Genomic DNA, 14,822 nt, shown 5'->3' with positions numbered 1-14,822 from the left:
CAGCTCAATGTCATTACACCAACATTCGATCTACATAGACATTCCCATCACACAACACACACCCTACCCTTAGGGGGCACAACACTGTACACATACTCACAGACTGCAAACAGCACCACATGGAGCAGCAAGGCCACAAACACACACAACTACACACACACAAACAACATCAGCCAGGGACATTAGAAACCTAAGGAAGGAAATGCAGGGCAAAGGTGTAACACAAACTCCAAACACAGGATTGGGTTTATTTTTAGAAACAATAAATAATAACTAAACAAGTCCAAGGCCATAAGGTTCCATCCAGGCCCCAGTACCCCCAGTACTCGACTCCTGACTGCCAAATAACCTCCATAGGTAGGGGCATCAAGGGGGCAGGCAGGCACCTGTTCCAAAAGGGGTCTTTGGTTGGTAGTCAGGTTACCCCCTGTCCAAGCAAGGACCCTCACTTTAGTCAGGGTAAGTTACACTCAATCCAAATTATCCTGTGCCCACCCTCTGGTAGCTTGGCACTGAGCAGTCAGCCTTAATTTAGAAGGCAATGTGTAAAGTATTTGTGCAATATGTCATGCAATAACACAGTATAGCACCACAAAAATACACCACACAGTGTTTGGAAACATATAAAATATTTATCTGATAAGATGCAGTTAAAAAACGATTAAGATGCAATAAGTATATTTTTTGAGATATCACTGTAAAAGTGATATAAATTGTCTTTAGTCTTTTAAAAGCAATAAATGTCTCTTTTAAGCACAAAGTACCTGGTTCCCATTCAAAATCTCCGCAAAGAACCGCAGAGGAGGAGATGCGTGGAAACAAAAGGGGTGTGCATAGATTTCTCTGGCTGCACACAGTGATGCGTCGTTTAGTTTTCACGCAGGGACGGCTGTGCATCGATTTCCTGCGCTCAGTCGTGCATCCTCTTTGGGTTGTGGGGTTTTCGGACACCCCGGGGACGATGCGTGGATTTTCCGTGCTGACAGGATGAAGTCGCAGAGGCTGCGTCGATCCGGTGGCCTTTGATTCCTCTCTGGAAGTCAGACTGCGTAGTTCTGGCTTGGTTGTGCGTTGATCCAGTGGGCCGTGCGTCAAATGTCGGGTTACTACGCTGGCACTGCCTCGATCTTCTCATTACGAAGTCGGGATGCGTCATTCCGGTTCAGCGTGCGGTGAATTTTTCACCATAGTGCATTCTGTGCGTCGTTTCTGGTGGGCTGTGTGCGGATTTTCGCTGCACAAGGAGTCCTTCTTGTAGAGAGGAAGTCTTTTTGGTCCTAAGACTTCAGGGAACAGGAGGCAAGCTCTATCCAAGCCATTGGAGAGCACTTCTCACCACAGCCAGAGAACAGCAAGGCAGCAGGGCAACAGCGGAGCAGCAGTCCTTCACAGAAAGCAGACAGGTGAGTCCTTTGGGCAGCTAGGTGGGTCTTCTTGGCAGGATGCAGGTTCTGGTTCACGTTCTCTTCTCCAGGAAGTGTCTGAGTTGGTAGGGGCAGAGGCCCTGTTTAAATACCCAAATGTGCCTTTGAAGTAGGGGAGACTTCAAAGAGTGGCTTAGATGTGCACAAGGTCCCCTTTCAGTTCAATACTGTCTGACAAGGTCCCAGTAGGGGGTGTGGCAGTCCTTTGTGTGAGGGCAGGCTACAATCCTTTGACATGTAAGTGTCAGGCCCTCTACCCTCCCAGCCCAGGAAGATCCATTCAAAATGCAGATGTATGCAAGTGAGGCTGAGTATCCTGTGTTTGGGGTGTGTCTGAGTGAATGCATAAGGGAGCTGTCAACTAAACACAGCCAGACATTGATTGTAGTGCACAGAAGGATTTAAGTGCAGATAAATGCTCACTTTCTAAAAGTGGCATTTCTAAAATAGTAATATTAAATCCAACTTCACCAGTCAGCAGGATTTTTTATCACCATTCTGGCCACACTAAATATGACCTTCTACTCCTTTCAGATCAGCAGCTACCACACAAACAATATATGAGGGCAGCCCCAATGTTAGCCTATGAAGGGAGTAGGCCTCACAGCAGTGTCAAAACTAATTTAGGAGTTTTGCACTACTAGGACATGTACACTACACAGGTACATGTTTTAAGCTTGACAAGTAAATTTAAATGCCAAGTCGAACTGGCAGTGAAACTGCACACACAGGCCTTGCAATGGCAGGCCTGAGGCAAGGTTAAGGAGCTACTTCAGTGGGTGGAACAATCAGTGCTGCAGGTCCACTAGTAACATTTAATCTACAGGCTCTGGGCACATATAGTGCACTTTACTAGGGACTTATAAGTAAATTAAATGATCCAATTGAGTATGATCCAATGTTACCATGTTTAAAGGGAGAGAGCATATGCACTTTAGCACTGGTTAGCAATGGTAAAGTGTGCAGAGTCTTAAAACCAGCAAAAACAGTATCTAAAAAGTGGATGGAGGCAGGCAAAAAGTTAGGGGTGACCATTCTAAGGCTGTCAGGTCTAACAGCACCTCAAGGATTATCCGGGGAGGTGGGGGATGGGGTGGGGGAGGCTTGGCTTTTGGGGTTGTGCATTGGCTTCGAAGGGAGGGTTTTGGTTTGGCTTTGGGTGGGGAGACCTTCTTTTGGGGCTAGACTTCTTGGCAGGGGAGTGGCATGGGTGCCTGCAGTGGGGGGCAGGGGAGGACTTGGAGGTGGAAGGGATGGCCTTGGGGAGGGTAACTGAGCATTTGGGGGTGGTACGGGGTGGGAAGAACAGGAGTAAGTTTAAGATCATAGAGGAGCAATTTTTTAGACACTGGGCTGGTCATCAGAAGGGGACGGGATTTGGAGGATGAGGGAGTGGTTGTATGATGTGTCAGGTTGATGTCTTGGGTGCAAGTTTGTAGGTAGTGTTCTTGTGTGAGGTGGGTGATTTTTGGGTGGGTGAGTGAGGGCATTCATGTGCTTGGGGCTGAGGGGGGATGGAGGTGCTGGGGGATGCCAGGGTTGGTGGGAGGGTGTGTATTGGGATTGTGACTGCAGGTATGGTATATGTGCTGCATATAGGTGTCTCTGTGGTCTGCGGTATGACATGTGTGGTGGCTGATCTGTGGCTGTTGGTTCAGTATCTGCAGGTGTGCCAGATGTCATGTGTGTATGGCTGGGATGTGTAAGGGGAAGTTGTGACTATTGCTATGTCTGCAGGTGGATGTTGTTTGTGTGCATACTGGCGATGTACTTTATGGTGCTTGTGTTTGTGTGCGCTATCAGTGTCTGGTGGATGCGTGTGAGTCTGTGTGCTTTAGGTGGGTTGGGTAAGGGGGATTTAGACTGGGAAGAAGAAGGCGGAGGGGTACAGAAGACAAAGGGTGACTGGCTGCCGTCAGTGTGGAGGCCAGAGCCTGAAATGATCTCTGTAGGCCTGAGATTGCACAGTGAATGCCCTCCAGGAATGCATTGCTTTGTTGGCTCTGGCTTGCCAGTCCCTGAATGGCATTCACGATGAACGTCTGACCCACACAGATCAACCTCAGGAGGTCAATAGCCTCCTCACTGAGGGCAGCAGGGCTAACAGGGCTGGGCAGAAGTGCCTGTGGCAAAGGAGATACCCACCCTCTTGGGTGAGTGGGCACAGCCAACTGGGTGGGGAGTAACAAGGAGGGTGGTGATAGAATGCAGGGTGGCAGACAAAGATGCTATAGGGGTGGTCCCCGATGCTTCCAACACCACTAGGGAGTGGCCACTGGAGGAAGGATCCATGATAAAGATGTTGATCCTTTCTCCTACAGGCCACTGGGTCCTTTGTTGTCAGTGGTCTTGTGACCTGAGGTCCTGTGGTCAGATGCTTCCCCACTTGGCGCGGCCCCATCTCCTTTGCCATCTGGTGCTAATACTGCCAGAAAATAGGAAAGCAAGGTAATGACACCAACATGCAGGCAGTGCAATTACAAACCAGAGAGGCAAAAAATACCATCATGTCAACCAACCCTCCCCGCATGAAGTGACAGCAAACTGCTGCCATCATGTTCCAATACAAAGACATGCATGCCATCTGGAATTACAAAAGAAACACATTGGCAATTTCTGGTGTCACATAACTATTATGGCATGGATGAAGTCTAGCTAGTACACCAACCATACAACAACTAGGTGACCCCTTCAAAGGACACTTGTGCAACATCAAGCACACCATATAGAACCAATAGCCAAACTTTGGATTCCTATGTAAGTTACCCTATACATTACACTGACAAAAGCCTATACATACATCTAATTTGCACTGATATGATGTCTCATGGACAACTGATGGTGCTAAAGAAAGGCAATCAACAATGCTTAAATCATGCCATGCCTTGATTAGGTGACATGGAAACATTAATTTGACTAGGGACACAACACAACAACATACAGCTCCACAAGTTACACCTTATCAAAATAAGTCAAGGTTGGTATTTGCAAGGCCCACTCAGATGTGGCACACCTCTAAAGTTTCAACAAACTACATGGAATTCAGGTCCCATAGCTCACGGAGAGATGTCTCCTGAATACCCTTGAATGGTCTAGTAAGGCCCAGGATAGGCCCTACAAATTACTCCCACCCATTGCCATCTGTATTTCTGAATGTGCCTGTAGTAGATAACTGTACCATGCAGGAAGGAGGGACCTTGCAATCACTATCAGCAGGACACCATAATATTTTACAATGATAGGTATCATCACTACCTACATCACAGACATGATAAGACATGATAAGCATGGCATCTGTCTGTGGGGAATCCCTGACCCAAAACACGTCATGCTGCCATCACTACACCCATGATGCATCCATACAGTCAGAGCACAATTCCCAAACAACACATACGTTCTGGGAACCTACAAACAACATACCACATCAAGGGTACAAATCATCAAAATGGATCAAAACCCTTTTCCAACATGTCATTTCCATTGTGCTATTGCTGTTACACACGACTAACAACATATTATGAGGCATGAATGTATCTGTCTGACTACTTAGGATGGTGACACAGTCCTTTCTGGGACATCACGGTAAATGTATCATGGCTACAACAGGATCCCATGGACACATATTTGAGCATTCTGGGATATCATGCCATGGCTACCACATACCTACATCTCGGGGATAGATGGGTACCAAATTGGAAATGGACCAGATTCAGACAGGTAGGCATGTTGGCTACACTGATGACACATCTCCCATGACAATGCACATTCCCCACGTACTAAGGGAAAGTTCCTTGCTACAGCTGCCAAGATATTTGCCATGTAAGTCATGTCACATGTATGATGGACACCCAGGCATCGCAGACTGCTGTGAGGCACAAGCACACAACACAATGGAGACAACTTGACCATGGTTTGCTTATGTTAAACTACACATATCCTCAGACACATGACAGAGGACAGTGGCCCACATCCTACACACCGTTGGACTGCAACATTTGTCTGGAGTGGTTCTGGTGTGCAAAGTATCATTCATCAGGGTTTTTGCAACACTTTGCTGAACAACTTACACTGACATCTGTGCTCACTGCTGGACAATTATACTGAAGGTTCACCACAGTATAGTCCTAGGTTCCATCTCCTAAAGGATGATCACACCAGTTGGGAACACATGGCCTTTCTCCAAACATTGGATGCCAGAAGGTATGTGACACATGACACATTGTGAGGAAGAGCAGTTTGTCCCTCACTCTTTGAAAAGTGGCAAGCATGTCATACATATAAGTACTTACCCCATGGTGGCTGCTGTGCTGCCCTCAAATGCCCATCCAGGGTCGGATTGGCCAAAATGCAGGCAATTAGGTGTTCATTGTCCGATGGGCAGCTCGTCCCCTTTGGGAGGATATCCGAAGCTGGTCCTCCATGGACTTCTGGGCCCAGTGTCTCAGGTCCTCCCACCTCTTCCAACAGTGGTTGTTCTACTGGCTGTAGACTTCCAGGGTCCACACCTTCTTGGCAATGGCTCTCCATATCCCTTATTTCTGGTGGGCGTTGACCTACATGGATGCATAAAAACAGGACAAGAAATCATGTCCACAAGTCCAAAGAAAACATATACATGTCAGTGTACCAAGCCTAGAACATCCTGTCAGAACCTTCCAGTCTATCTGTGGCACATAGCAATCATTGTGCACAGGGACATGACTGCAAACACTCCCCATTTGGGTGCAGTAGACACTCCGCAGCTCGGACCCTCCACTGACCTTTTGTCAATACTGTAATTTTTGTGAATCATGACATCATCACCTGATATTGATTAGGTGAAGATGGAACACATCCCACAAAGTGGCAAGTGATAGTTATAGCTCACTGCAAACAATGCACAAAAAGATACACAACCTCCAAATATCACATGCTGCTTAAAGTCATAAGATGTAACAACAAGCCTACTGACAGACCCATTGTGCATTGCCACATTGAAGGGAGTGTCAGGTGGAGCATACAGAGAGGCAATCCTGCCCATTTGTGTACATGCGCTGAGACAGGTGAAGGCACATGTTACTTCAGGAGGTGGGAGTTTTTCAGTGTCAGATCAACCAGTAGCTACATACCTTATCACATGTGTGGATACAGAAACTATGACACTATAGGGAAATGCCTGGCCCAGCATTGTACACGTTCAACTTCATAACCATAAACACAGAGTCCACTATCAGGTCACATTACACAACAGCACATTGTTTGCAGATGTGCAATGTCTGAAATTAAAAGCACATGCACTGGACACATGAGAGCTGTAAGGTAGTGACTACAGGGCTGAGTGATCAAGGGAACTCAACCCACTCACATGACATGTCATCAACCCCCCTGCTGCCATGCAACCATATGTGAGTACACTTCACAGACCTTTTCTGCAATAATTTCAATGGGGATGAATGTCATGGCAACTCATCTAGGCATGTGCATCTTGTACAGGGAACACTCAATTCACACTCACTACATTTTCTTACAATTTCAAACTCTTCACTTGACATGGATACCTGCCCATTCAATCAAATATCCATACACATTTACAGCACAAAATATGTCTTTGCAGACACCAGCTGACTAACTGGGCTTAGACACAGGCTAACGAAAGCTGAGATAGGTGGGGATAGATGGAAAGTGTGCACATGGTGCATTTACCCGCTTCTCTGGTGCACAATAGAGTTGTCCATACAGGATTAGGACCTCCCCCACCAGCTTCTGGTGAGAATGCAGGGGCCCTATTACCTGTTGGACATGGCATGATTGCTCCCAGAGGTGGTGCACAGCAGCTCAGGTTGTGGACGTCTTGCTGGCAGCAGTGTCAGGAGTCAAATGAGGGATTCTGCAGAAAATGACAATGTTGCCTGCCATGTAGATGACTATCACCGCCTGCAGGCACTGCCATTGGCCCAAGAGCACCAGAGGCAGCAATGTTATCCTATGGCAATGTCCACCGTGGTAGTATCCGCCTACCGCCATGATGACTTCTGCTTGAATCCGTGGGCGGTTCTTATTGTCCAGTGGAGTAAGTCAGGCATCAGCCACTTTTGATCCATATAAAGCAATTATACTGAATAATTTGATGGATCACTAATCAAATAACTGATGTTCTGGGGATAATGAGTACTGGCCTAGTCAGATCATGTAAGTCAATCCTTTCGCCAACCATATTGATATGTAGGCATGCAGATGTGACAACATGCTTGGAGGTACAGCCACCACCCTCTCCCCTACCTGTGACCTAAAAGGTTGTGCATTAAATCACAGGCAGTTCAGGTAGCTATCTGACCATGAGCTTCCTGTCCTGTTCATAAAGATGATTGCTACACATATGTTAATAATTAGGGCATTAACGTCCCAGGAAGAGCAAGGCTTAGCCCTAGTGTGTTTGCACATCATGTTTACAGTGACATACATACATAATGTGATACATGTTAAATGTAAGGGACTCATTTAGGGGGTCATTACAACATTGGCGGTAAAAGCAGCTTACCGCCGTGCAGAAGACCGCCAACACACCGCCGCGGAAATCCGCCACAGCTATTATGACCCACAGCTCGGAATCCGCCAAAATCCAGACACCCACAGAAGTCCGCCACACCAAAGGTCAGTGATAAGCTGGCGAAAACAAAACCTCCACTATCACAACCCACGAATCCACCCGGCGGTCTTTCAACCGCGGTATTCCATTGGGGCTACACACCCCGCGCTCAAAATACACACACTCTTACAAAACACAGCCACATTGGACAAGTCCAAATACACACACCTGATACACATACACACACCACTCCCACACACCCAATACAATATAAAACACACACCCACAAACCCCTACTACCAAAAATTCTGAAAGAAGGCCAGAGAGAGACACCACAAACAACTACCAAGCATCCACAGGCACAAAATACCATCACCAACACACCACTACATACCAGCACACCTATTACCACACACACCACTCCACACATCACCCACACCACCCCATGTCACGGCAAAGACACCCCAGGTTCTCTGAGGAGGAGCTCAGGGTCATGGTGGAGGAAATCGTCCAGGTAGAGCCACAGCTATTCGGAGCACAGGTGCAGCACACCTCCATAGCTAGGAAGATGGAGCTATGGCGAAGATTAGTGGACAGGGTCAACGCAGTGGGACAGCACCCAAGAAATAGGGATGACATCAGGAAGAGGTGGAACGACCTACGGGGGAAGGTGCGTTCCGTGGTCTCCAGACACCACCTTGCGGTTCAGCGGACTAGCGGCGGACCCCCTCCTCCTCCCCCACAACTAACAACATGGGAGGAGCAGATCTTGGCGATTCTGCATCCTGAGGGCCTCGCAGGAGTAGATGGAGGAATGGACTCTGGTATGTCAAATCTTAACTATTACATCCCCCACCCTACCTGCATGCCATCACATACCCCCACCCTCACCCTCACCCCCATCACTTCAACTCCTCACAAATGACCCAATATCACAAACCACCCATCCCAACACCAAGCCCTGCATGCAACACCAAAGCATGGACACCCATCACCAAAGCATGGCCACGGCACATACCCATACACCCCATAAACCACCATCACACAACACAACCACCACACAACAATGCAAGCACTGGGGTACACAGTCACCCATCCATTGCACACCATGGCACACACAGATGTAATAAACATCCTTTTATACCCCTGCAGGACCACTACCCAACGTCACCGGACAGGGGGGTCCACACATGTCCACACCTTCAACAGAAGAGGCCCACAGTGATGACAGCAGCTCTGTCCAACTGGATCTAGATGGCCAGCCCGGCCCATCGGGGACCTCTGAACAGTCAGTTCCCCTCACACAGTCACAGGCCACTACAGACCTTCCTCCCTCTGGAAACACCAGCACAGCACCCACCCAGCGGGCCCATACTTCTGTCCCCAGGACACGTCAATCAGCAGTGTGTCCACCACTAGAGGGAACCCAGGCTAAACCACCACCCCAACAACAGGGACCTGGGGGCAGTGGTAGTGGGCACATGGTCCAGGGACGGAAGCACAGGAACACAGGGGAACTGGGAGGGCTGCTGTGAGACAGGGGGAGGACAGGCCAAGGGAACCCACTCTCCACGAGGCCCTCTCCTCCATCATGGGAGCCTACCACCACTCCCAGGAGACGATGGCAACGGTACTGGCCAAGTTTCAGGAGACCCAGCGGCTGCAGGAGGCACAGTATTTGGGCTTCAGGGAGGAACTCAGAACCATCAATTCCGCCCTGGGCACCCTCGTAGGGGTGCTAAAGGAAGTACTCAACACCAGGAGAGACACTGTGACACAACAAGGGGCCCCTGACACTAGCATTGATGATGAACTGCCCACCACCTCCGCCGAGGCTAGTGGACAGGACGCCCCACCACAGGACCACCACACCAGCCCCCACCCCCTGCAGAGGGAGAACCACCCCGCAAACGGTCCCTGAGATCCAGGACAAAGACAGAGAACGATGCCAAGACCCCCTCCAAGAAATGAGACCACCCTGAATGTCATCTTTCTGTCCCACTTTGTCACCCTGTCCATCCTCAAACTGCCCCAGCTCCACTTCCTATGCCCATTTGGGCAATGCTCCTGTGACACTAATAGACTGGACTCTGTCATGGACATTCCTCCACCATCCCCCCTCACCATTTTACAACACACTCCAATATTGAGCACTTCAATAAACACCCTTGAAGCACAAAACAATCTGGAGTCAGTCTGTGATTTCGAAATTATGTATTAGCAATTACAGTGACAAAATGCTTTTTCAAATGTAATGTCAACATACCTATGTCACACAGCTCTAGTCCATGAGGAAACAAAGCAGATGTCACACAGTGGGACCCACATCTGTGAAATTGTAAGGGAAAGTGACAACTCAGTGACCATACACTGGGTGAAAACGACAGACAGTAAAGAGGTAGTAGTGTTAAAGTACATGTAGTAGGCAGGTCTGTACTCTTACCTGTGTCTCACTGGAACTATTGCAGGATCACTGAGTTCCTGTTGTCCATGTCTTCTTCTTCTGCTTCCTCGTCTTCACTGTCCACAGGCTCCACAGCTGCAACAACACCGCCATCTGGACCATCCTCCTGCAGAAAAGGCACCTGTCATTGCAAAGCTAAGCTGTGAAGCATACAGCAGGCCACGATGATCTGGCACACCTTCTTTGGTGAGTAGAATAGGGATCCACCTGTCATATGGAGGCACTGGAACCTGGCCTTCAGGAGGCCAAAGGTCCGTTCTATTATCGGCCGAGTTCACCCATGGGCCTCATTGTAGTGTTCCTCTGCCCCTGTCCTGGGATTCCTCACTAGGGTCAGTAGCCATGACAGGTTGGGGAAACCAGAGTCACCTGCAAATGGCGAGGGACAACTGTTAGACACACACTAACCTGCAGGGATATCCCCAGACCCAGACAACCATTCCCACTGTCTTGCTTCGAGGTGCTTACCTAATAGCCACACACAGTGCCTCTGGAGTTGACCCATCACATAAGGGATGTACTGGTCTGCCAAACACACCATCTTCACATTCATGGAATGATAACTCTTCCGGTTTCTGTACACCTGTTCACTCCTGCGGGGGGGGGCAAAGCCACATATGTCCCATCAATGGCACTTATGATGTTGGGGATATGTCCCAGGGCATAGAAATCACCTTTCATTGTAGGCAAATCCTCCACCTGAGGGAAAACGATGTAGCTCCGCATGTGTTTCAGCGGGGCAGACAACACGTTGGAAAACATAGGCTGGGACATCTCTGATGCTATGGCCACTGTTGTTTGAAATGACCCACTTGCAAGGAAATGGAGTACTGACAGCACCTGCACTTGAGGGGGGATTCCTGTGGGATGGCGGATAGCTGACATCAGGTCTGGCTCCAGCTGGGTACACAGTTCATGGATTGTGGCATGATCAAGCCTGTAGGTGATGATCACATGTCTTTCCTCCATTGTCGACAGGTCCACCAGCGGTCTGTACACCGGAGGATGCCACCATCTCCTCACATGTCCCAGCGGACGGTGCCTATGAAGGACAACAGCGAGCACAGAGTCAACCAACTTAGAGGTACGTACACACAGCTTACACAGAACACGAATCATAATCCGAAAAGTGGCCTGTATGTGTGTTGAGGCTAGGCCTAGGTATGTGTGACACAGTTAAAAATGAAGCCATGTGGGCCCCTGAAATGGTGGCTGCCTGACCTCTAAAGTGGGATATTGGGATGTGAGGTAACTGCGCTGGCATTGTACACCGTCGCGGTAGGCAGTCGAAGACCGCAGCGCAATGCTGCATTGGTTAACATTGGACCCTATGGGTCCCAGGAGCCAATGACGATGTACGCCGGCGGTGATGGTACGCACCGCTGCGGACGTGACTGCCATTTTCTATCTGTTCAATCACTCGATACCTGATCTTCAACATGAGAGGACCTACACTGCAAGTGCTGCTGTGACCTCGGTCTGGAAGAGACAATGGGTCAAGTGTCTGAGGAAAGGGCCCCTGCCTTCACATCGGAGGAGTTGGAGAGACTCGTGGATGGGGTCCTCCCCAGTACACGCTACTCTACGGTCCTCCAGACAAACAGGTAAGTACAATGGGAGCATGCTGTATGGGCTATGCCTGTGTGGAGTGGGGTGGATGAAAGTGGGGGGGGAGAATGAGGCATGCATGAAACGATGATGAATGCATGTTCCACATGGCAAGGGTAGGGATGGGGTCCAATTACTGTGACGGTGCAGTTGGTAATAAAATTTCTCTTCCCCCTGTACAAATCATGTAGGTTAGCGCCCACAGAAAAAAGATATTTGGCGTGCCATCGCCAAGGACGTCCGGACCCTGGGGGTCTACCACAGACGGAGCACCCACTTCCGGAAAAGATGGGAGGACATTCGCCGCTGGAGCAAGAAGACAGCGGAGGCTCTGCTGGGGATGGCCTCGCAAAGTGGGAGGGGTGCCCTTCGCACCATGATCCCCCTGATGTTCAGGATCCTGGCGGTGGCATACCCGGAGTTGGATGGGCGCTTGAGGGCATCACAGCAGCCACAAGGGGGTGAGTACACTCTCATCCTGCTGATTTTGTGCGCAGTGGAGGTGTCTGGGTGGGGGAGGTGGGCTGTGGGTTTCCCTAGGCCAGGGCGAGTTTAGTAGGCAATGTCCCTCCGAAAGGCAGGCCATGTGGCACCCCACCCCACCTCTTTAGAGTGCCAAATACACCTACACCTACAAATACACCTAGTAATGCCCCTGTGTGCAGATGTTGTCCATAGCATTGTAGGCCATGTCCCAGGGATTGAACAGTGGAGCCCAAGAGCGCCGCGTAGTGCAGGGGGCTTCTGTGTCTGTCGTGTCCACCAACGGTAGCAGTAATGCATGCACTCAACATGTCTTTCTTCTGTTGTCCCCACCTTTTTGTAGTTTCCCTGTTCTTGTGTGCATTAGCATCATCAGGCGGAGGAGCAGTGGCACCGGAGCAGGAGTGAGCTGCATCCCACATGGCCCTGGAGGGCGAGATAATGGACTCGGAGTTCACCAGTGGGACGGAGGGCAAGGGGAGCTCTACAGCGGGGACAGGAGCTGACACCAGTGACACAGACTCATCCTCTGATGGGAGCTCCTTTGTGGTGGCGGCACCATCTGTACCCCCCGCTTCTACAGGTACAGCCGCCACCCCCCCTACCAGCACCACCCTCCCAGCAGCCCCTCAGCCTTTGCCCCGTGCCCGCTCACCCAGAAGGTTGGGCATCACCTTTGCCCCAGTCACCCCTGCTGCCCTCAGTGAGGAGGCCATTGACCTCCTCAGGTCCCTCACTGTTGGGCAGTCTACCATTTTGAATGCCATCCAGGGTGTAGAAAGGCAGTTGCAACAAACCAATGCATTCCTGGAGGGCATTCATTCTGGTCAGGCGGCCCTTCAGCGAGCTTTTCAGACTCTGGCCTCTGCACTGATGGCAGCCATTGTCCCCGTCTCTAGCGTCCCCCCTCCAACTTCCTCCACCCAGACCCAATCCCCTGTACCCCATCCTATCCCAAGCACACCTTCAGACCAGCATGCACACACGTCAACACACAAGGGAAGCTCAGGCAAACATAAGCACCACACATCCCACAGGCACTCACGCAAGCATCACACACATGCAGACACACCAACATCCACTGCCTCCACTGTGTCCCCCTCCTCCTCATCTCCCTCCTCCTTCCCAGTCTCGTCTACACTCACACCTGCATGCACTACATCTACAGCCACTACTGCCATCACCAGCACACACACCACCACACCCTGCTCACGTGCAGTCACCACCCCCACTACCATTCAAACGTCCCCTGTGTCATCTCCCAGTGTGTCTGTGATGCCACCTCCCAAGATACACAAACACAGGCACACACCCACCCAACAGCCATCCTCATCACGACAGCCTCCAGCGCATGCACCTTCACCCAAAGTCACCAAACAAACACCTCCTACAACCTTGACCTCTTCCTCCACTCCCAAACCCCCTCCAGCTACCCGTCCCAGTGTCTCCAAAAAACATTTCCTGTCTAACCTTGACCTCTTTCCCACACCTCCCCCACCCGGTCCGTCTCCTAGGTCCCGAACTAGCACCTCAGCCACAACATCTCCGGGACCAGTGGTGCCTGTAGTCACCGGAATATGGAGTGCATCGGCCACCAGGGCAGCCAGTGTGGCACAGAGCTACAGTATGGACAGTCCCCCACCTGTCAAGCATTAGAAGTTGGCCAGTTCCCGGCGAGAGAGGGGGAAGACTCCAGCCACCAAAGCCGCTCCCAGGGGTCCCGGTGGGAGTGTGGAGTCAGCTGCAACACCTTCCAAGGTGGGAAGGGCCACAAGAAACCCGGCAAGTCTGGGAAGAGCAGCATGGGGGAGAAGACCGCCATCATCCCCGCTGCCCAAGAGGCCACCGCCAGCACCTGCCCCGCTGCCCTGGAGGCCACCGCCATCATCCCTGCTGCCCAGGAGGCCACCGCCAGCACCTGCCCTGCTGCCCAGGAGGCCACTGCCATCATCCCCGCTGCCCAGGAGGCCACCGCCAGGACCTGCCCTGCTGCCCTGGAGGCCACAGCCAGCACAAGCCCCGCTGGGCTAGAGAGGACCGCCAGCACAAGCCCCGCTGGGCTAGAGAGGACCACCGCAGATGAGTCATTGCAGAGGAACCCGCCGCCTCAAGCACCACTGAACAGGGCACCGCCGCCTCAAGCACCGCTGAACAGGGCATCGCCGCCTCAAGCACCGCTGAACAGGACACCGCCGCCTCAAGCACCGCTGAACGGGGCATCGCCGCCTCAAGCACCGCTGAAAAGGGCACCACCGCATCAAGCACCGCCTGCCCATGA

This window comes from Pleurodeles waltl, chromosome 7 (assembly GCF_031143425.1).
Source record: "Pleurodeles waltl isolate 20211129_DDA chromosome 7, aPleWal1.hap1.20221129, whole genome shotgun sequence".
Classification (NCBI taxonomy): Eukaryota; Metazoa; Chordata; class Amphibia; order Caudata; family Salamandridae; genus Pleurodeles; species Pleurodeles waltl.
Note: the sequence above shows the minus strand (reverse complement) of the source record.